The following is a 24284-nucleotide window of genomic DNA, read 5'->3' on the forward strand; positions in this document are numbered from 1 at the left end:
CGTATCGCGCCCACAATTCGCTCGGCTGTAGTGATTCTATGTGAAAAGAGTACCTGTGCATACAACGCCAATAAAACAATCGCTGAGTTTATTACACACACATGCAATACGAGCCATAAACGAAAAGAGTAACACACAGCTTGAAGGGTTGCATGCATACGAGCGCCAGTGCCGAGTGCGTCTGTGAGTGAGAAGGCTTGCGCTTGTATGCAACACTGAGATGAAACCATAAAAAGCAAATTGCCTTTTGAGACACCTTCCACAAACTATGCTCACACACACGCACACAAGCACGCCATACACACCTTTACAGGTGTTTTAATGCTCATTTGATGCCTATGCACGCGTTTTTTCTTTCTTACTCGCGCCTGATCATGATTTTGAGTAGGTGCGTGATTGTGTGTGTGGTACACTTGTTGGTGTTTACGGGCGCGCAGGTAAGCAGCGCCACACAGGTAGTCAACGAATACGTAGGTATTTGTGGTACTATCGAGCCGAGTATGCTGAGTAAGGCTCGAGCGCGCTGAGATTACCATCCACTAAACGTGCATCTGTATGGTGGACTCTGAGCTACCAGCCACAAAATACCGTCGCGCGCTCGCTCACTCATTCATTACGTTCGTTTGCTAGTTCGTTGTATCGCTGCTTTGGTGTCCGTTTTCTTGTTGGCTTCGTGTCCACTTTGCACATTCGCTCGTTTGTTGCCTCATTCGCTCGTTTGTGGTTTGTACACCTTTTGGACACCAACCACACCACTCCACTCCAACACACTCCACATCACAGCACACAAAATAATAGTCGAGTTCGAGACGATATTTTTTGTTTTAGCCAAGAAAACATTCACAAGAATTTTTTAAAATAAATTCAACAATAAAATAAATATTTGTGTATGAAATACACAAAGTGTTGCTGTGGCACTATGTGAATTGGCGCAAGTGAATTTTCTGCAAATAGCCACGAATTATTATTTAAGCAGCACAAACGAAAATAAAATACTTGTGTTGATTTGTGCATAAATTAAATTTACTGCTGTGTGTGCAAAATATTTGAATTGTGTTTGAAAAGTGTGTGAAACAATTTGGAGATTGTGATTTTCGTTTGAAAAGAAGAAAAAAGAAATAATTATAATTAAATAAAGCCATCGATTTGTTAGCTATTGCAGAAGGCGCGCGTGGCTGCCACACATTCGAAAGAAAAATATAAAATATATATACAGAGTAATGTATTCGTGTACAACGCGCTGCTCGTTATTGCCATCGTTGTTGTTGTTACTATTGTGTGGCAGTGCAAATTCGCCAGCAACAGAATGCCAACAGTGTTTTGTGTAAAAGACGCGCGGCGCGCGCTTCTCGTCTCTTCCAATTCTGTCATTGTGGTGGTGTTGGTGCAGTGATGTGAGTTCATGATGTGAATTTGTATTGCATATCCATTAATACATGGATGGGTGTGTAAGTGTGTGTGTACATTTTGTTATATATGCACACGTATTTGCTCATATCACAAACCCCATTGGGTTGATTGTGTGCGCGTGTGTGTGCCTATACAAATGTAAGTGCTGGAGCGTTGTTGGAAAAAAGTGTTAATTAGCACAGACGCGCTTTTTTCTTTTAGTCAAATCACAAACAATCAATTGGGAATAACAAAAAAAAAAAAAAACAGCAAACAGGCGAAAGGCATGGTGAAAGAAAAATCAATAAAAAGCATCATTAACAATTTCAGTTTTGCAAAAAGTTGAAGAAATTGGTGAAAATAGCAGACATTTCTGACTAACGAAGTAACCAATTTCCCCAACTTCTGTGCAGTTCATCCAGCTAACAGATAATCGAGCGCAAAAAATTCCAGGTTACTCAGAAAGCGCTAAAAATTTAAATTATTCATAAAAATGATTAATACCTCACCCTTTTCGCCTACTTTCGCCTGACTCTCTATCAAAAAATTTCAAACATTCCTCATTTGTTTACCTTAACACGCAGGGTGTTGTTTTTTTACCATCTGCTCTTGTGTTTTCTTAAAGCAGATTAAATCGTTAGAGGCCTAATTTGTTTAAGAAATATATATTAAAATAAAGAAAAATAATACACAAAAGTAAAACGAGTTTCCAACAGCTGCGTTAAATTTGAACTGGATTGAGATTTAAATAACAGTAATAATAGTAGAAATACATACAGACGTACAAAGATGGGTACGTGCATGAACAAAGGCTCCTTTTGGTAGAGGTAAGCGGGGGAAAAATCTGCATATGTGTGTGCACTGGAATGACCTCTACATATTCTAATTGAGCGGCAAACAGTTATGTGAAACCAAAAACCAAACGTCAAAGTATAAAAATAATAAGCAAGAAATTAAAAAAATAAAAAAAAAAACTACTAGGATTCTCTAATATATGGCGCCAAAATAACAAAAATGAGAAGCAAAAAAAGTGACGATGTAACGCGTCTTGATGTTGTTCAACAAATGGAGGGACCTACAGTTTTAAGCCGAATCCGAACGACAAATGGTTTTTTACGAGGAGCTTTTTCATGGCAAAAATACGCTCGGCGGTTTGCCATACTCTGCCAAGGGGCGTCCGCTATTAGAAAAAAATTTTCTAGTATTTGATTTTCATGTACGAAGATTCATACCTACGCACTTTCGAATGGTAGTCACGCTCCAACCCATTCGGCTACAGACATTTACCAGTTCTGAAACTACGTTGCTGACAAACTATCCCTAATTTAAATTGCCGGTTAAATCTTTTCGTCTCTTCAAATACCTTTGCTAGCACGAAAATGTGTTTATCTGCAAGATAAAGTAAGCTTTAAAGTTAGGTATTGGCTGAGAATATGGCTTCAACTTTTTTAACTGAATTTTGGTGTATTACAGGGCGTCTAATTTTTAGCTTGTTAAACCAAATATCCTTTAAATAACCCTTTCATAAATACACCATGAATCCGCCTCAAACACTGCTTGGGCCCTATAATCAGGTTACCTTATCGACCATTTATTTGGACCTTTCAAGTATTTGTTTAGCCTAGGAAGAGTGGGGATTGAGTGAGTGTTACCTGAGCTTCTGGGTGAGCTCGTTACGGGCTTATTTTTTTGAACTTCAAAGCTCATAAGGTCTGTTAGCGCACACCAGTGTAGAGCCGCTAACCACCATTTGATAAATTAATTGAGCCTTGTGACTCGGAGACACTTGGAAATTGTCGGTCTGTGTGGGAAGAGCTTTTTTACTTAAATCGCTTTAAAGTAACTGTTGAACAAATAAAAAGGTAAACCAAATTTTATTCGGGTCGATGCTTATTGTCGGAATTGAACTGTACTATTTCGGCAAATATTTGATATCTGCTAAATAAAAAATTGCAATATCCAAGTAACGATGAGAGATGACTCGATTCATAAGCACAAGAGCATCATTAAATTTAGTGATTAATTGAAAAACACATAGCCATGTACATACACCTGTGTTCACAATAATAGCAGCGCGACGCACTGCAAAGTTTTGACTATTTATTTTTTATTTAATTTTTTGAAATCTGTTTTTAATAAAAGTAGTATTCATACTACAACGAAAGCCGGAAAACTGAAGATTTTAAACTTTATACAATATTTGAAAAATTCAAAACATTTTCATCAAAATTTAATGTAGTTTTTAATTACAATTTTTAAAAAATTCTGAGTTCGCAGTTTTGAATGGAATGCGAGTTTAAAGTGGCTCCTAATTCACATTTTTGATAAATTTGGTTTTTTACATTGATAAGATGCAACAGGGCCAGCAAAAACAAAAAAAAAATTGTATTTTATTGTACCAAAATTCTCTTTGTTGTACTAAAATGCAGTGTATTATAAAGGGTGTTTTTTTATAGGTTAGGTTTTCAAGTTGGCACTACTTTTTTCGTAGATGGTCTTTTTGACAGCTGTCACTTGATTTATGCTCAGTTTGGTTTGCCATTTCATAATGAATATACTTACACCTGAACAACGTTTGCAAATCGTCCAAATTTGGGCCCAAAACGAGATGGCCACCGATCCCGATTTTCACAAGAAAATTTTGTTCAGCGATGAAGCTCACTTTTGGTTGAATGGGTATGTCATGAGTGAACATAATCCACAAGCCATTGCTGAGACGCCGTTACATCCTCAAAAAGTCACTGTTTGGTGTGCTCTATGGGCAGAGGGAATCCATTGGAATTGGTCCATATTTCTTTAAAAATGAAGCTGGCCATAATGTTACAGTCAATGGAGAGCGCTATAGAGCCATGATTAATGACTTTTTCGTACCTGAATTGGATGATGTTGATGTGGACGACCTTTGGTTCCAACAAGACGGCGCTACATGCCATACAGCCAACGCAACAATCGATTTATTGAAGGAAACTTTTGGTGAGCGCATTATCTCGCGCCGTGGACCTGTGGCGTGGCCTCCAAGATCGTGCGATATAACACCGCTGGACTATTTCTTGTGGGGCTATGTGAAGTCGCTTGTCTACGCAGATAAGCCCGAGACGATTGACGTCTTGGAAGAGAATATTCGGCGCGTTATTGCTGACATACGGCCCCAATTGCTGCAAAAAGTGGTCGAAAATTGGGCCTCTCGGCTGGAATTTATTCGCGCCAGCCGCGGCGGCCACTTGCCCGAAATCATTTTTAAAACATAATGGCAAACCCTTATCTTTATATATTAATAAAGCTAAATTCTTGGCCATAACATTAAATTATATACGTTTTATTTCATATTGAAAACTTAACCTCTAAAAAAACACCCTTTACTATAAACTGCGTATACAGAATTTTTTTTTTAAATCTGATTAAAAAGTTTTTAAATTTAACGACATTTTTTCGAATTTTTTATTAATTTTGTGCAAAGTATAAAACCTTAAGTTTTGTTATAGTAGCTTAGATTAAATTTTTATACAAAAATAAAATAGTTCCTAAATCATAAACAAACTGTCAAAACTTTCCGATATGTCGCGTTACTATTATTGTGACCACAGGTGTATATCCGCCTATAAAAAAAATTATATTATAAAATAAATACAAAAATTTTTTACAGAAATTAGTACTTTTTTGAGATTAGCGCGAACGTCTCGAAACTCGAATACTTTTGTTGCCTTTCAATGGCATTAACAAGACACTGACAAAGTTATTAAACATGCAAAACTACAACAACAATCACACTTAGGCCGGTGAGCTAAGACACTCGAGTGGTTTACTAACAACCAGAAAAACCACTGCTAAACAATGATGCATTAACAAAAATTAGCAGTCCAAGAGATTCATAGGCGAAATTAAGAAATGTAATATAAATAAATACACATAAACAATGATGGGAATATATTTATGTGTGAAGTATTGCAAACTGTCTAGAGCACAAAACAGATACATACATATGTATATGTAGGGCAGATTTATGTGAAATAGCTACTATTTAAACTGTTCTCCACAAAAAATAAAATAAAAAAATAAATAAAAACGTTCCGACAATGACTTTTGGTAGAGGGGATAAAAAAACACAAATATACGTATCCGAATTTTTTTAGGTAGGTCAAAGTTATCACTTCCTGCACTTTCTATGGAGAAACAATGGGCAAGCATTTTGTGGAATATTTTAATCCTTCAACTCCTAAGCAGATGGGTGTTTTTCGTCTCCCGTGCCAGAAATGTTTGTAACAGGGGATACAGGGGATTAAAATGTACTACAAAAATATTTGTTATAAAATTTTATTATAAGTCTCTTAATACACCAATACTCAAATTTCAACTTGAACAGCAGAAATAAGTCACAACGGAAAATGTGTTTTATGTTTGTTACAAAAAAAAAAGAATTATTAAAAACTTGTTTTAAATTTAAAAGTACAACACTGTCGATGTGATGTGGTTCCATACAGTGGCGGTTACAATAATAGTAGCGAAAAATTTTGCAAAGTTTTAACTATTTATTTACTTCAAAAAAATATTTTTTGAGTGACTGCAATAAAAACCACATAACTCAAAGTTTCAAACTCAATAAAACTAAAAAAAAAATAAATAAATAAATAAAGTTAATATTGCAAACTTTTTAATCAGAATTTTTAGAAGAGATCTGGGGGTGTGGAGTTTAATAGCCCCTGAATTTGGTAAAATAAAGGGGTAAAATTAAAGTGGCACCAAAATTCACATTGATTTTGGTTAATTTTTTTTGTTGACGGTGTTGCGCATTTTTGAATATTCATTAGAATATAAATTTTTTACATCTATGCCGATCTGCAAAGCTACATAAACTGGTAACATCTGGGCGGTCGAAAAAGTATACCACCCTGCCATTTGTCATAATAAAATTGAGCTCATCCAAAGTGTAAATGTGCTCTATTATGCTTTATCAAAACGGAAATACACGTAGAATTCAGCGGGAGTAGATCATTATTAGAAAAAGCTTTATAAGGGGCCAAGATGGAGCGATCAGATTATGCGTTTGGTTGTGCGTAAAGTTGGTGTTTAGATTCGCACGTAGAGATTATCCATACAACTAATTTTTCTAGCTCTGTTTGATTTTCATACAACCAGTTGTACAACAGATACGATAGATACAGATATATCTACTTATACTCTACAACAAATCGTACCGTTTGACGGCCGCCTAAAGCGTCTCATGAGTGTTTTGAGCCCACTATTAAAAAAAATAAATAAATTCAAATATTCCCGAAAGGAATTCCAATTACACCTGACTAAATATAGATTTTAAGACATTAAATAAAAAATTAAAAGCGATCAGTGAGACTGTGAGATATTTAATGATACAATCAGAAAATGTGTAATGCAAATGTGAATATATGTTTTATACTAAAATCAGGTGGAAATATTACTCGAAAACGTTTCATAGTTAAAAACCCTGTTTAATAAAGAGTATCGCAAAAGCTGCGCCTAGAAACACTAGTTGTATTAAATTAGAAATGTTAAAATTTAGATTTTTCAGATTTTTATATATTTATTCAAAAAAACGGCTCGTAACAATTATTTGTGAAAAATCACATAATTGAAATGTCCACCATGAGCTTGTCTAGAAGCTGCCATATGAGAATTCAAATTTTCAAGGACTCGCGTGCACATTGTCGCATTGGATTCAGCCCTTCGGAGCTTAGAACGCTCATAATTAACCCATTGGTAAAAGCACATAGACCCTATTCTCACTATAGATATTAAAACATTTAACATCAAAATGAAGTTTCAAACAGCAGCCGCCTCTCGGAATACAGTGCCAAGGCTCATTTCTGCCATCAAAAAAGTTTGTAATAATTAATTGTTTGCCTTTTGAAAACTGCATAAAGTTAGGAACTCCATTTTTGGGGCCAACATCAGGACGTACTCCATAGATTGTATTGGTCTGTGTCTCTGAAAGTGATTTAAAGTAAAAATTAGATATAGTCTGGTGACTTAGTTAACCCCTAACAGCATGTAGAGATTTAGCTAAAGCGCGGAGAAGGTTGAGACACTTCGGCCAACTGCAGCCAGGTTGCAAGAAAGGCATATGCGCTCAATCCAATCCATCTCTATCCTGACTGTGCTGTGATGAGCACAGGGCACAAAATACCATGAAATCGATGAGCAAACCTCGAAGAAAATCTATCTACCTTTGTGGAGACTTAGTTTCAAACTTTATTTAAAGAGGTATCTCAGGGTTGTAGTTCCGTTTTCCTGACCATTTGGATGAAAACTCTCCTGTATAAAATCACAATCTTTATATTCGTTTGTCGTCCATTTGTATGTACATTAGGTTGGAGCGATAGTACAGGGTGAACGATATGAAGTGTTACCAATTTCACACTGCTTGTATCTGTAAAACAGCTCATGACATCAACGTCAAAATGGTTCTAATGACAGTTCAATATATTGGTTATAAGCCATCAAAAGCATTTGCGTCTCAGTTTGGTTGATTTTTTTTTCTGTGATGGAATTCAAACGTATTAGTGTGATTGCGTTATATTTGGCTGGAAATCACAACCAGCCATTGTTCGTGAGCTCAGTCACCTCAAAGTGAATAAAATGTTTGTGTATCGCACTATAAAACATTACAATGATGAACTGCAAAACGCTATGGAGGTGGACCAAAAAAAAAACCGCAGCAACGCCAGAAATGGTTCGGAAAGTGAAGGCTCGACTTGAACGAAATCCACGTCGAAGTAGAAGAAAAATGGCCAAAGAACTGAAAATATCGCAAGACAGCATTCGACGCATATTGAAAAATGAGCTCAAGGTCAAGGCTTACAAATTCCAAAAAGCACACGATCTTTCACCCCAGCAAAAAAAATTCGGTGCGAAAGAGCAAAGGAGTTGTTGCGCTTGCACGAACGTGGCGAATTTCCTAACATTGTGTTTTCTGATGAAAAAAATTTCCCAATTGAGCAGTTCATAAACACTCCGAACGATCGTGTTTACTTGGCCGAACGCTCATACGAGAGAGAGAGAGCTACGTATGGCCACTCGAAGCAATTTCCCATCGCAAGTAATGGTTTGGGCCGCAGTGACCGCTGCGTTTTTATCGAGCCTGGAGTCAAAGTGAATGCGACTTATTATCGGGAAAATGTTTTAGAAGCTGCTTGAGAGCCGTGGACAGGCAAACATTTCGGTCGTAGACCATGGACGTTCCAACAGGACTCGGCACCGTCGCATAAAGCTCGTGTGAACCAAGAATGGTTAAAAAATCATGTTCCACACTTCATTTCGTCCACACAATGGCTTTCGAATTCGCCAGACGCAAATCCGATGGACTATTCCATCTGGTCCATCTCGGAGAGCAAGGTGAGAACTAAAAAATATGCTAGTATGGATGCGCTGAAACAAGCGATTATACGAGAATGGGCCAGAATACCTCAAGATCACATTCGTGTAGCATGCAACTTATTTTTTGACCGTTTGAAGGCTATAGTCCAGGAAAAAGGTGGTCATATCGAGCTAAAGTGAATATATGTTAAAATTGTAATCAGTTTGTTGAACGGTTTTGTCTTTGAAATCAATAAAAACTAATTTCACACAAAAAAACTTTTGTTCCACCCTAATGTACACTCCTGTGAGGCTGGGCTAATGAAGAAAGTAAAAGAAAACTATTCTGAGGAAACAGTGTTGAGCCTCTAGCAGGGATTCATCGCTATATAACTATAGGCTGCTTCAGAATTCAAGTTGTACAACTTTTTAGAGAATCGGAAAAAAGTCAGCATAATTTTGTAAGTAAGAAAATTATTATGAAACTGACGAAACATTTTTGGAAGAAAAAAAAAAAAATTAAAATTGTTAAACAAATTTGCCTTGTTAATGTCAGGTTCGGGTAGAATGGCCTGCAAAAAACCCAAGTAACCGTGAGAAACAAAATACTATAAATTCAGCAGGGGATAGATAGCTCAGAGGCGTATAAATTTTTTTTTGAACATAAAAATGTGTTTAAAAGGAAAGCAATTGTACTTTAGAATACTTGAACGATATTTTATGATGTTACATAACCGCAAATATAGCCAAAAATCGTATGTTTTGTACTCTAAAGTCGAATATTTAGAAAACGTAATACGTGGCGTGCTGTTGTGCTTCTGAGGCTGGATTCTAATTCAGCAGGTCATGATTCTTATAAAAATTCTATGTATTTATTTACTATGTATTTATTATAAATAATCATATTTGGTTCCGTAAATCAATCATATTTTTTCGGGAATTTTTTTAAATATTTCTTTGTGCTTAGGACTTCGTATTTTGTTATATTTTGTACGAGATAACTTTTTGTATATCTTGGAAATACAAATATTTCTTCTTATGACGGATAAGGCTATAAAACTGTTGAAACTTTGAAATATACATACGTATGTATAATAAAATAGAAGGAAAAGAGCTACTCTAAAACGTTACCCTTACACTTTACCTTTACTACATTCCATTGCATCACAAAAGAAATATCAGAACTTTTGTTTTTCTAAACTCCCCTCCCTACTTCATTGTTCCATTTCCAACGAAATATCGGTGCACTTGCTTACATACATACAAACATACAAACATTCATACATACATAAGTACTACCTTAATGTTTTCACTTCAATGCCCCCACTTATCACCTATACTCGCACTTATCTCCCACATCTTTCCTGCGTTGCATCCATCTTTTTTCTCATTATCATTTCGACATTCATTGCCATCGTTATAGTGTTGCTGCTCCCCTGCAAGTCATGGCTAAAACCACACTTGGTCATATTTTGGTAGTTGATTTCGTGTTTGATTTGATTTTTGAAGGGTTGGAAAAAGTTCAAGTCACCGTTGAACTCTTACAGTGTTACTCACAACTCCCTCATTCCGAACGGGTACCTTCACCTTTAGACAAATAAAAGTAAAGTAGAAGAAAAAACAATCAATGTAAGTACTTGGATTGCTCACCAAAAGGTGGGAAATGAAAAACGAACCAAGCATAGTAAATAGTCATGAAAAGAAAAAGCATACAAAAGGTAATCAAATAAAAAAATATCATAATTTTAATTGTTATAATATGAAAAGAAAAAAAATACCACTTGCACTGAAAGACTCAAAAACCAGAGCGTAATAACCAAAACTTACCACACAGTAACAAAAGTTGTGGTAACAATCGAACCAAAAGAAAAAAAATTGAGAAACTGTTTGGAATTGTTTGTTATTGCTGTTGGCTTCAACCCATTTTTTTATTGTAGTAAGCTGCCATTGCGTTATGCAACAACTTTTCCCGCTTGCTTGCCCCTCCAGTGTGCTAGATGTGTTCGGCCGCATGTTGAGTATTTGAGCGCCTGCGCTTGTGCTTGTAAGCCTCAGACAAGCCAATCGAAAGCAGCGAAAATGGCATACACCAGAGCCGGGTGTGTTAAGAGGCAGCCAAACTAAGATATTTAGGGGCGCTAAGGCGTATAGAAAAATTATAAAGTACTATTAAAAGCTCTATACTGGATATCTGATTAATAAATTTTGTTTTTGTTTTCTGCTTAAAATATTCCTAATACCTTAAAATGTGCACACTCAAAGGATTAAGGTTGGGACATTTTTTCTCAGTTCGATATAATCAATCGATGTATCAAAAAAAAAAAAACATTTTTTGTTTACTGCGAATAAAAGAATTGCAGCTGCACTTAAAAAGGCTGTGCAGCCGTAATTTTCTTTTACATTACTTTGGAAAAAAATTAATAACAATACTAATAACTTATACAGTTTATGACATGTACAGAAATCCCCTTTTTCAGAATTTTTATTTATGTCATGAACAAAAAATGTCCGAAACATTTCCCAACCATAGTGACCTAACCCCTTAATTGCTTGATCAGAAGCTGCATATCTGTCAGTTAAGAAGAATGATGGATTGTCGGTTAACTGCTAACTAAAGTTAATTGCAGTGAAAAAACTAAATCAACTTCTACCAAATTTTTAATATTTTGTACTTATGTATTTTTTAAATCGATTGAGAAATTTTATTTCTAAATATTTTGAGAAAATTACCTGATCAAAATGAAGGAAACTCAAGTCAGTAATCTACGACTCAAAACTAAGCTTACGTGTCTCGGAATTTTTGTGTGTAATTAAAAGTTACATTAGATTACACAACTAAAAAACACAGAGGGTTCACTCAAAACGACAGTATTATATCTAGAGTCCGCAAAAAAAGTAAAACATCTCAACACTCAGCTCCCAGATATGACTATTTTTCCTGTTTGTAATGTTGATTATTGTTTTTATTTTTGTGAAACATACTTTTATAACGGAAAACCATATAAATAAAAATTTTAAATTTGATACGAAAATTAAAAAAAAAAAATGGAAACATTTTCGAGTAAATTTCTAACTTTTTAATTAGTATTAATAAACAAAAAGTTGGTGAGAAGTTTTATGGCCCATTAAATGTTAGAAAATATTTATGGTATTGAATTTTTATAATTTTTTTTTTGATTTTTCAAATTAAGTATTTTTTTTAATAGAGAATTTTTATAAATCGTTTACAAAGTTAGAAAGCTGAATTGATATCGCCTTTTTATAGAATGAACTATATTTTTATATAAAAAAATATCAAATTAAATAAAAAAAACTACGAAATAGTCTAAATTTGTCGAAATGTTAAAGTGCTATACTTTTTTTGCTGGCTGTATATATAATAATTGTAATCGAAATCCTTTATTCAAGTATTCACAATGGTTTTTGTGAGCTATTTTCCCATATAATTACAATCATCGAATCTGGTAATTGTTATTTCAAGCTATTTGATGGTTAACTAACCTCGGGTTAAATGCTATACTAACCAGTTATTGGTTCATCCGCCCTAAGTATTTTAGCTTAGTCCAGCTCAACTCTTTCTCAACTCCTAACAACTGTATTACTGCGCTTTGAAGGCAATAAAAACGGCCACAACTTCACAGCGCTCCTGTTAAAACACACACACACACCCATACGCGGACAAACAAATATATTATATTGCATACCATGTAGTGTAAGCCAGACAAAAGGCATTAAATATAAAAAAGTTTTATGTTTATTTCAGTGCAATTTCGATGCAGCAAAGTATTTAACAACAAAAAAATCAAATTAAAAAAATATATAATGTATAATAAGATTTTGCAGACCAAACTGAAAGCAAAGTAAAGTTTTGCATTGAATGCAAACAAGTGTTGAAAGCATGCCAAAAGTGTGCAGTACTAAAAGTGAACGAAATAAATCCAGCCAGCCACTTCGAATTGTTACAGGCGAAAGAAAATTAAAATATCAAAATTTAGCCGGAAACAAAGTGAAATAAAATGAGATCAATGAATTTAAGTGCCAATACAAATAAATAAAAATTCAGCTAGTAAATGTTAAAAAATCGACAAGCGCACACACACATACATACTTACAAGGTTGTAAGCATGTAAGTACATTCACAGCCGCAATAAAATCAAATTGAAAGCCGAAGTGCATACAGAAAGAAATATGATTTCCTTATTATTTTGATATGAGTCAATATAATCCAGAGACAGCTACATAAACCAACAACTTGACAAGCAACAGCGACACCAACAGTGAAGGCAGCAACAATAATAACAGCAACAGTAACAGCGCCATCGTTCAATCGAGCAATCGAGTAACCGATATCGATGAAATAGCCACCGTAGTGCCAAATAGACGCGACCATATGAAATTTTTGGTAGCTGTGTCGCCAGCTGCTGACCAACGACAACAACAACAATAACTGCAACTGCAAATACGACGACAACAATAAAATCGATGTCCACCACATGAATGTATCCAACACCAACAACAATTGCAGCGAGTGAATTTCAATCAAAGGCGCACTGTGTAAGTAAAACGAATACTCCATTTTCAAACTGAATGAATTTTAACGGTGTATACTATGCGTAAGTGGCCTAGTATATGCTGAAATACTTACTATATAATAACACTCGCTGCTCTAAAGGCGGTACAAATAAATATGATTAGTATCTAATAGGACTATGGTTAAGTTCGTGCGGTTTTTTTTCGAAATTTGAAACTTTATTGACGTAAAATGGTTACAAATTTAATATTCAAAGTATTGTCCATCGCTTGCTACTACTTTTTCCCATCTTTCTGGCAATTCACAGATTCCCTTTGTGAAAAATTCGGTCGGTTTTGCCGCAATCCACGAATCGATCCATTTTTTGACTTCATCGTAATTACGGAAGTGCTGGTCAGCCAGGCCATGTTGCATCGATCGGAAGAGATAGTAATCGGATGGCGCAAGGTCTGGACTATACGGCGGGTGGGGTAGGACATCCCATTTGAGCGTTTCTAAGTATGTTTTGACCACTTGTGCAACATGTGGCCGAGCATTGTCATGTTGCAAAATAACTTTGTCGTGTCTATCGGCGTATTGCGGCCGTTTTTCTCGCAGTGCTCGGCTCAAACGCATCAATTGTCGTCGGTAGACATCCCCCGTAATCGTTTCATTCGGTTTCAGTAGCTCATAATACACAACACCCAGCTGGTCCCACCAGATACACAGCATAACCTTCAGGCCATGAATATTCTGCGCCGACGTCGATGTTGAAGCATGGCCAGGGTATCCATACGTTGCCCGACGTTTTGGATTGTCGTAATGGACCCACTTTTCATCGCCAGTCACAATTCGATGCAAAAAACCCTTTATTTTGTGCCGTTGAAGCAGTTGTTCGCATGCCATAAAACGGCGTTCAACGTCTCTTGGCTTCAATTCATACGGCACCCAATGGCCTACCTTTCGGATCATTCCCATGGCTTTTAAACGTTTGGAAATGGTTGATTGATCAACTCCCAAAGTTTTTGCAACCTCTTCTTGCGTTTGAGCCGGATCTTGATCGAGCAATTCCTCCAATTCGGTATCCATGAACTTTGGCGGCGCACCCTCGCGTTCTTCGTCTTCCAAGCCAAAATCACCACTTTTAAAGCGTGCAAACCACTTCTGGCACGTTCGCTCAGCTAGAGCATGCTCACCATAAACTTCCACCAAGATACGATGACTTTCGGCTGCTTTTTTCTTCATATTAAAATAATGAAGAAGAATTCCCCGCAAAAACACATTATTTGGCACGAAATTCGACATTTTCAAGTGTGGTAAAAATATTGTTGTTTACGCTTCAAATAAAAAACTTATACTGACGTTTGTGCCTTACGACAGTAGCTCTCCAATGAATGTTTGGAAACGTGGATCGATGGAATAATAATCAAGTTACGCCATCTGTTGTAAAACCGCAAGGAACTTATTCATAGTCCTATTATATTAATTTTTATAGATTGGCAAACATAGGAGAAGTTTTACCTTTGAAGGTTTCTTGAAATGAACATTCGATTTCATTATATGGTCACATCTCTGATTTGATGCGAAAGTGTTATTATTAAAGAGAGTTTTTTTGGTAGATAAGCAAGTAGAAATTACCACCAGCTCTAGTTTTATGCTTCAAAAAGTTTTGGCGATATCTATTAACAGTAGACGAAAAGTTAGATGGAAATGTGTCTTTACTTTCAATTAGGAAGGCATAGTAAATGGTAATGTAAAACGGTTCTTCTCGAATTTTCGAGTTTTTGAGTTATGACATTATTCCAGCAAACGAGAATCTGTTCTCATGGGAGAATTGCACTTAATAGATGACAGGAGTTGATGGCTATTGTAGCTTGCACTCCTATATGCAATTAGGTTTAATATCTATGTATTTTTCCTAATAAATAATAATAAAAACAGATGACAGATATTTCTTAAAAACAGAAAAAAAAATAAATAAATGAATGAATAAGGTGCGTCCCTAAAAATTTAAATAAAAAGTACTCCATTCGGTGAAAAAAACATTTCTCCTTTCAACATTTACACTTCAAACAACGTTTCTTCCAAAAAACAATTTTTTTCAAATAAACCAAGAAGTTGGTTCGAGAAGCCTTTGAAAATATAAATAAAAATACTCGTCAAACATTTTTTTTTCAACATATACTTTTAGATCGATACACTACATCCAAGTTTTCTTCAACAAAAAAGTAAAAAACTAAAAACGTCAGGTCAATGATGATGTGACAACAAAATGGTGCGGAAGCGCTAGTTGGATTCTGGACGAATCACCACTTAAACCAACCAACAAGTCCCTGAAAATTCCAAATTTACACTTCATCCAAGGTTTAAAAAAAAAAGAATTAAAATAATTGAAAAAGGTCAGTCGATAAGTCCGTAAAAGCTTTAAAAAAAGTACTCTTTTCGGCAAAAAAAAAGTTTAACTCTTTGCTCGATAGATTTCATGCGTCGTTTCTCTAATAAAAAAAAATAGATAATTTTAAAAATAAGTAAAAAATGTGCGGTAAAAAATTGTTTATTTTTTCAACACATTATACCCTTTGTTCGATAAACTTCATCTAAAGTTTCTCCAATTAAAAAAAAATAAATAAATAAAAAAATAATGAATAAATAAGTAAGTAAAATAAAAATGACTCTATTCGGCGTAAAAAAAAAAACACTTTTCTTTTTAACAACTCTTTGTTCGATGCACTTTATCCGGCATTTCTTTACAATTTTCGTGCCCTCCAAAGATTCTATGTAGTTCTAATACCATCTCAGAATGCCCCAAAATCTCTTACCCCCCAGAAGTTTTTTATTCCATTCGGAAGCAGCAAATAGTCGGTTTGCGATTTGCAGCTCTGGTTGTTCTTAAGTGAAGAATATTTTTTTTCTATACAATAGAATATGAGATGCAGAATATGAGTCGGTAATCATTTTGTTCTTTGATAATAGATTTCTATTTGGTAAACTGTGTTCATGATCAAATCGGTCGATTCTTCTATGGTCTGTGGTGCATTGTGATGAATTCATATTTTACTTACGGTTACGGAATGGCAAATAGCACGAATACGTATTGGACATCACCAAACCCTTCTTTGAGGTTGTCCAAATATTGAATCGTTTGTCAATTATGAGAAGCAATCATCTTTTCCAAATCGAAAATTTAAGGCAAAAAACTTAAGAGGCGAGAAAGCTGCACTACACCCTCACCGAAGCTGTGTTGACCAAACCAACACTCTTCGATTCAAAGTAGAGCAATCAGTTGTGTGGCGTTCCCCGTTTTACATGCTGCTCATTGACTTTAAGAAGGCATTCGACACAATAAAACGAGACTCAATATGGTTGGCGTTGAGTAGAAAGGGAGTGTCCGTTATAATATTCCACCTCATCAGGGCCCTTTATGAGAACTCTGAACTGGCAGTGATTCACAACGGTAAAATCAGCGTCCCATTCACCACCAACGAAGGCGTAAGGCGAGGTTATCCCCTCTCGCCCCTTCTCTTCATCATCATCCTAGACGACATCATGAGCCAATTGGCACTGCACCAAGAGGCATCGTATGGAGTTTCATCAGACATCCTGGAGTTAGGAGAGGCCTTAGAGGCTTAGAATGCCACAAGGCACTCAATAATCTGGCATCCAAAAACAATGTTTCATTAATTTGGGTACCGGGACATGAGGGATATGACGGCAATGAAAAGGCAGACTTTCAAGCCAAAAAAGGGGCAGATGAAAACTTCATCGGATCTAGTCCTATGTTCGGATTCAACAAAAACAACCTAAAACAAAAAGTAAAATACTGGGCCAAAACTCTATTAAATCGGCATTGGAACAATGTAGAGGGTCTTAGACACTCCGAAAAGTTCCTAAGTTTCAACGCTAAAAGAGCGAACATGACTCTCACGTTAAACAAAAAGAGCATTCGCACTCTCACAGGCGCCCTCTCGGGTCACTTCACCTGCAACAAACACTTACATAAATTAGGCATAACTAACACCAGCACCTCCAGATTCTGCTGCGAAGATGAGGAGTCTATAGAACATCTCATTATCGAATGTCCGGGGTTGACGCATAGAAGGAAAATATTTTTAAACAAGTTCATGCTTACAGATGAAGATCTTCAATCACTCCCTCAGAAGGAGCTGGTACAATTCATAATCATAATTAACAGTCAATAGACAGCATAGGGTGCACAATAGATCAATATGGTCGCAGTACTAAAGGGCCATACCTCAACCCTTTACAACTATTAACTATTAGGAGAGGCCATCTGGCTCCTCTCTCACAAACTCACTTACAAGGCAAGGCGGGCAGACAAGCTACGCAGGCACGCGCTGTCAGATCGCCGAGACGAAAGCTATGAGAATCAACAAAAATAAAGCAAGACCTATAATGGTTGACGTGTGCTTGGTGGAATTTGTCGAAAGCTACTGCTACCTCGGCTGTTCGATCACGGCAGACGGCGGATGAAGATGTTTACTGCAGGCTGAGCAAAGCAAAGATGGCGTTCAGGAAAATGTATACGGTATGCTCAAGTTCGCAAATCTAGAGATGCTATCCTATGGTAAATCAAACGCAGAAAGTGGCAATGGATAGGTCACACGCTTAGATAGCATCACGAGAATGGCTCCGGACTGGAACCCGCATGAAAGCAGAGGTGGCAGTCGGCAAAGTAGTGCTTGGAGAAGATTCTCCCTGGATCACTGGACTTTGTAAATTTGAATAATAAAACATCCATGAGTAAAATTTTATTATTATTAAAGTCTTAGTGAGTTTCGAACATCTGCAACCGAAAACTTTGGCGACTTCATTTATGTTTTCTCCTCGAGAGCTTTTAAAATATCGGTCCGTTCCCTTGTAGCCACGACTCAGTATCCTCTCCTCGAAAGTCAGTGGCCGTAGTGGCTGCGCTCTTAATCCCTTTGGCGCCAATAATGCCGTCAGAGCCACTCGGAGCAGAAGAATGTCCGTCGTTGACCATTACACTTCAATGCACCATACTGATTATTTGTTGTCCTTGGAATACACGGACATGCACACACAACTTCACCATTGGAAGTCATGAGGCAGTGCTGCAGATTAATCGCTGAAACTGTCATTCACATAACAAAGCCGAAAGCAAAGTAAACCAATACAAAACAAAACATCAGAAATCAACAACGCAAAGAAATAATAACAAACATTATCTTTACTGGCAACTTTGGCACGCCAGCAATAACATTAACCGCTGTAATCAGCGACAACAACTTTTGCATGCGTGTTTCGTGCACGCTACATGCTTGGCTACCCGAAACCTTTCCCGCTATACCGCAACAGCCAACAGGCTCTAGATGCCTTGCCGCCGCCGATTACTGGTTTCTTATCAACCCACTGCCTTCTGTCGTCTGCCTTCCACCTGTACGCCTGCTTGTCAGGCAAGTTGTGCGCCGTCTCGTTAATAATTGCGGCCTCCCTTCCTGCATCGCTGTATTGCTACGGCTAGCCAGTCGCTGTGATAAGCATTCTCTGGCTGTTTGACTACTTGAACCGGGTTCACTTGTTTCTTGATTGGCTTGTTTCTTTCGATGTACCTCTGCCTCCCCGCCTATGCGCCTAGCCGCCAATCTTCAAGCCGCTATCCATCTACTAAAGAGCCCGGGAGGTAATCCAAACATTTAAGTCTGCTCTGAGCCAGTTTATCGTGCGCTCTCTATGTTTTTATTCTGTTGACTTATTTTTCCTCCTTACTTGTTTTGCATGTTTCCGTCTTTATTCGTCGTTGTTTATTTATACTTGTTTTAATTTGTGTCATAATCAGCGGTACAATTTTCGGAATTTTGCAAAAAAGTGTTTACTTATTTTGTTTTTTAAATGTTAATACTTAAACTACAATTGGAGGCGAACTAATAGAATTGATTGATAAGAAGGGAGTACAGGATACGTGAAGGGGTCAAAAAGTGCAAGCACTGAAGTCAAAAGAGGGCGAAATCCCGTTTGATTGTTTTGCTTTTCTTTTTCGCAGAGTTTTCAGTTAAGGATTGAAGATACCTTCTTTAACATATATTTATACCATAACATTTTTTTTGACTCGATCTCAAATACAATTGGCTTCATTTATCATCAACAGTAAATTTTTTTCCACGGGATTGCTTTTCATTAAATAATAATAATAACCTGGAAGAGCTAAATCATAGTCTAAGAGTGTAGCTACTAAGTCCTTCGAAGCCTCTTGGGTAGAGCAGCTATCGCAGCTATCCTTAGTGTATTCTTCTTTAAAATATTATATTTTACTAACAAGCCTTTAAGTTCTTACAAATTAGTAGCCATCATTTTTCCAGCTGATTGTAGCAACTCGAACTGCTTGGGTATTGTTGCATCTATTTTGTACTGCTGCATAAACTACTGCTGCAGGAAGCAGAACAATGCACCTGAGTTTCTTTCTTAGTAACAATCCAGGTCGTAAATTCATTTCTGTTCTCACTATGCAGATTGAAAAACTGGCATGTCTTAACACTCCACGCGCTGTTGCTTGTATTTCGGTATTCGCATGATCTTAGATATGTCAAGTTTATTCTGACGGAGTCTTAAATTGATCATAGGGGATCATCATATCATCACAGTTCGGGGTGAACCATTGCTTCCGTTACAATCGCCTCCACGTCACTCGGTCATCAGTTTTTTGTTTGACATCAGATATGCTTTAAAGTCGCCTTCAATGTCATCTCTCCATGATTTTCTCTGCCGGTTTCTTCTTCTGTCCATCACCATTTGCGTGTGCAATAAACTATCTACTCTGCTAGAGTAGAATGTAGCACTTAGAAATTAAAATGTTTCTCAACTAGAACCTCTTGACTAACCGTTAATGTCTCTTCCAAAATTAACTGTTTTCCATCCGATTCGATTTTTGCGACTTACTCTCGTTGTAGCCCCATAAAGATTTGCCATAAATGTTTGGAGAAAGCTGATGGAGTCACAGTTTTTGGTCGGATATAGATCGGTATCATTTCGGTAGCGCAGAACCGACTTTTGTGCTTAGACCTCTCATCTCATACATCTGCCCAGAATTACAAATTTACTTGTACCGATCCATACATTTGTTTTTTTTGTGGGTTATAAATCAGTAGCAGATATAGGACACTATAGACTTGACCTCCTCAGTTCTTCATCAGAAACGACTGTTTCAAGTTTGTAGAATTGGCTTAGGTCTCTTATAAGCTAGCGTCCTACAATCTGTGTATGTTTTTAGACGACGGCTGGTATATTTGAATATAGGAATATCTGGGCGTCAGGGAGAAGGTCATGATTTGTGTGTTGCCACTGTTAAAATTCCCAGAGAGAAAGTAAATACTGGATTGTTTGATTTTATGTTTTTAGCGTCGGGCTTTAGGGTTACTTTTATTGCTGCCATGTAACTTTCCAAATATTAGACCCATATCTTGGATCAGTGAAGGTAATGTGAAGGCAAGGTATGTGTAATCCAAGTTTCGGTAGGCTCTTGTATGGAACATGTTAATATAGGGAAGCTGTTTCTTTAAAGCCGGCCTGTTGATTACCTCAATTTGCAGACTTCAGTGGATTCCTAAGCTAATAATGTTGAGTTGATCTATTGTGTTGGAATGAGTTTTACAATACATAATGAAACACACTCAATATGAAAAAAGACTTTGGTGATAACCGGACTTCAAAGGCGAATTTATATCCATTCGGTTAGTCCCGGGTTGGATGGCCTCCGTAAGCATAAAAGTAGAGTAAAGGGAGGCAATTATAATTCTCCACATTTCTGCCAAACGGATTTGGCATAAAACTGGAAAGCCCCCTCAGCTTTAGGGCAAATCCAAGACGTATAACACCGGCGAATACAATAAACTATCAACTCAGGAATAAAACAGTTCAGTGGGATCGTCAATCCTTGAAATGTTTAGGGACTAGTAATCGGATAATCAACTCAATTAGTAATTCTAAAAACTAACCATACAAGTACATTTTTTACTTACTTTTAAGGCTTTGCATTTCCCCTTGTGCCTACTTGCAATACTGCAAGAGCTATGCCCACGCGACACTCTATGTAGCTGACTGGCTGGTTGCAGCTTCAATTTCACAAAATCCATTACATCAAGTACCAAATTCATTCAGCTACCTATCCCCTGCGCCTGTCACTTATCTGTAGCGCTTTCCGCATAACCATTGCTTGGGAATGAGAGGCAAAGGCAGCTGTTTGGCGGCGCATGCGCAGGCGGCCGGTTGGTCTGTCGGTTGGTCGTTCGTATGGCAGGAGGCCATGAGAAGGTTGACTGAATGACTAAACTCACCGCCCCCCTACATCCGCTGACCTCTTTCGTTGCAATGTGGTACCAAGCGCACCCGACGAATTTACGACAAGCGCACGACGTCCGCATGCCAAGTCAAAGATTGCGCGGCTGCTTGGTACTCGTAAGTATTGCAGGAGCGATCGGGCATGACCACTTTGTAGTTGTGGTTGAATCGTTGGTGGAAGTAACTCTTGAGCCACAGCATCGATCGTTCGATCGAAGGTGGCAGAGGTGCTCTGATCTTTGTGCCTGTGGCGTTGCGTGCCACTTTATGTTGCTGCAGCCTTGGCTGTTGCCATTGCTGCGAAGCTGCAATTGCAAGCATGCTCATTTGTGCTACGTCATCGCATACTCTCCTCCGTCTCTCTTTCTCTTCCCGTTCTCTCTCTGACTTCATAAATACATATAATTTATCGTCGTACGCTCTCCACTAACTACCTTTCTCTTGGTATTACCTGTACGCTGATTATGCAGCGTCTTGGTCGTAAGGCCACCAGTACTATATTTAACAATGCTCAGCTGGTGATTGGACTCGTTGCGCGTTTACTCGTTACTTTGCTGTCTGTTCCAGCGATATCGGTTTTAGCCGCTTTGTCGCCTGTGGAATCTATGTTGTGTAGCTACCTGTAAGAGTCGTTGAGAAATCATCTCTCTCTCAGCCATCTGCAATTATTGCCCTATTGCGCTGTATGTGTTTTCTTATCTCTTGCCATTGTTTCTATGCTCACCATCTGTATTTGTAGTTGTTGCTTGCGCATTGTACCTGTGCGCTCTGTTGCGCTCCGCTGTAATTTATATGAACGTTTGTAGCTTAAGTCTTTCGTTCGTTTCATGGGATTTTTTCGCTCTACACACACACTTTATTGTTGTATTATTGAACGAATATTTGTTTGTGTGGTAGTGACTGTCTTTATTGTATATCTGTGACTTGCTGTCTCTTGAATATTTCCCTTCGCTTTCCTCTCCTATTTAGTTTGCCAGAGTTCGTATGTGTTTATTGTCTCTTTGAACCTCAGCTAGTAGGCTCTGCGTCTTTCGGTTGTCTTTTACTTCCATTCCAAATTCAACTCGCTACGATTTCTACTTCTCAGCATCGCTTTGTTCTTTTATTTTGTGTATTCCATTTTATTTCTTGGTTTTTTCCGATTTTTTGTATTGTATTTCTTTGCTCTGCGTTATTTTATATGGACGGTACATATGTATGTATGTAGGTATGTATATTTTTCTTGTTGTTGTTGGTTGTATTTAATGTTTTATGCACTGCCATCAGCAAAACACGGCAATGTTATTTCTTATTGCCTCCACCATCACCACCAGCTCCATTACCATTACCATCACTCCACTCACTGTTGTTGTTGCTATTATTGCTCTTGTAGTTAGTTTAAGGTATTGTGTTGGCTGAAAAATGGTCATTGTCTTTTATTCCCTTTTTTGCTTTATTGTTATTTATTCTCTTTTTTCTTAATCGCTATGGTCACTACCATAGTTGTTGTTGTTCCTGCTGTTTGGTGTCTTGTTGATGCTGCGCTCGCGTCTCTTACTTATCACCATCGTACATACCTCCATACTTTCATGCTCACGTAGTTGTACATATCTCTTTTGGTTTTACCTCTGACTGTGCCGTTTATTATTGTTGTTGCTGCCATTACTCTGTCAGTTGTTGTTGCTGAAATGTTAGTATTGTTGTTGTTACTTGCTCGCAGATTTTTTAGCTCTTTGCCGAAAACAGAAAAATAACGAAAATACTTTTTCAACTTAATGTTAAGCGCTGGCTGATAGGCTTTGCATCTGTCTCCCCACCCTCTTTTCCTCAACCTCGTTTGTCCTCGTTAGAGAATTGATTTCCGAAGTTGGCTTTTAGGTCCTCTAGGAACCTAATTCTTAACCGTTGCTGTGCAATCATTTTCTTGGTGGCTAAGTTTTCTCCTAAAGCATTTGTGCCACATTTACATTGCCAGGTTCTAGGCAGGAGTTGGGTATGAAGCGAGGCAGACAGAATATCAGTTGTGAAGAAGGCGAATGGTTTAAGGATATACTAGTAATAGAAGTGATATCCAATGAATACCTGGAGCCTATAAATATTGAGAGAACATGCGAGTGATGGGTGACCTCGTGATGTTCGAAAACAATAAAGAGAATCGTCGACATTGCAAAAGTAACGTTGACTCGACAACTTCGCGCGAGATGTTTAGAGTCAACTGACTTTTATATTACAATATAATTTAGGAATACGGCTCGTAGCAACTGAATGCTTGATTCTTACTTAATAAGGGATTAATGTTTTGTTTAGTTATAAACGTAAATTATCCAGGTATCAACATCCACGTCACTGGTGACAGTTCCCTTATTTAGGATCCAGCATTAACGCCGAAAATTAAGTTGACCTTTAAATCCAATGGGGAATCTCTCTTGCCAACAAGTGCTACCATCGACTAAGTAGTCAAATCTCTCTCCACGAAGAAATATTACACTTAGAGTGCTCGAGAGGTTTGTATGGAAGATTTTTAGGCCTTGCAGCTTTGTGATGGCGAATATCGCAGACGATGGAACAATGAGCTGTGCGAGCGTTACGGCGATATTGAAATAGTGTCGTTCGTATGAATATAAAAGCTCTGGCTCTGAAAGTATTCGATGGAGTGTCTGATGGCGGTAGCAGAGGAAGAAGAAAGAAAGCTCAAGCGGAGAAGTACTAGACTTCACTTGGTGTGTCCAAAGAGCTCCGGTTAGCACGAGAAAGAAACGAAGGAAGC

At 37.4% G+C, this 24284-nt stretch overlaps 1 protein-coding gene across 1 annotated transcript in view; it reads left to right on the forward strand.

Moving 5' to 3' along the window:
* The first annotated feature begins 1310 nt into the window (after positions 1-1310).
* LOC129244185 (protein grainyhead-like) overlaps positions 1311-24284 on the forward strand; it is an 85099-nt gene continuing 62125 nt past the window's right edge. Inside the window, exons 1-2 of the mRNA XM_054881798.1 lie at positions 1311-1394; positions 12479-13269. The gene's annotated coding sequence lies outside the window, so the exon portion shown is untranslated. The remainder of the gene's footprint in view (positions 1395-12478; positions 13270-24284) is intronic.

This window comes from Anastrepha obliqua, chromosome 4 (assembly GCF_027943255.1).
Source record: "Anastrepha obliqua isolate idAnaObli1 chromosome 4, idAnaObli1_1.0, whole genome shotgun sequence".
Taxonomy (NCBI): Eukaryota; Metazoa; Arthropoda; class Insecta; order Diptera; family Tephritidae; genus Anastrepha; species Anastrepha obliqua.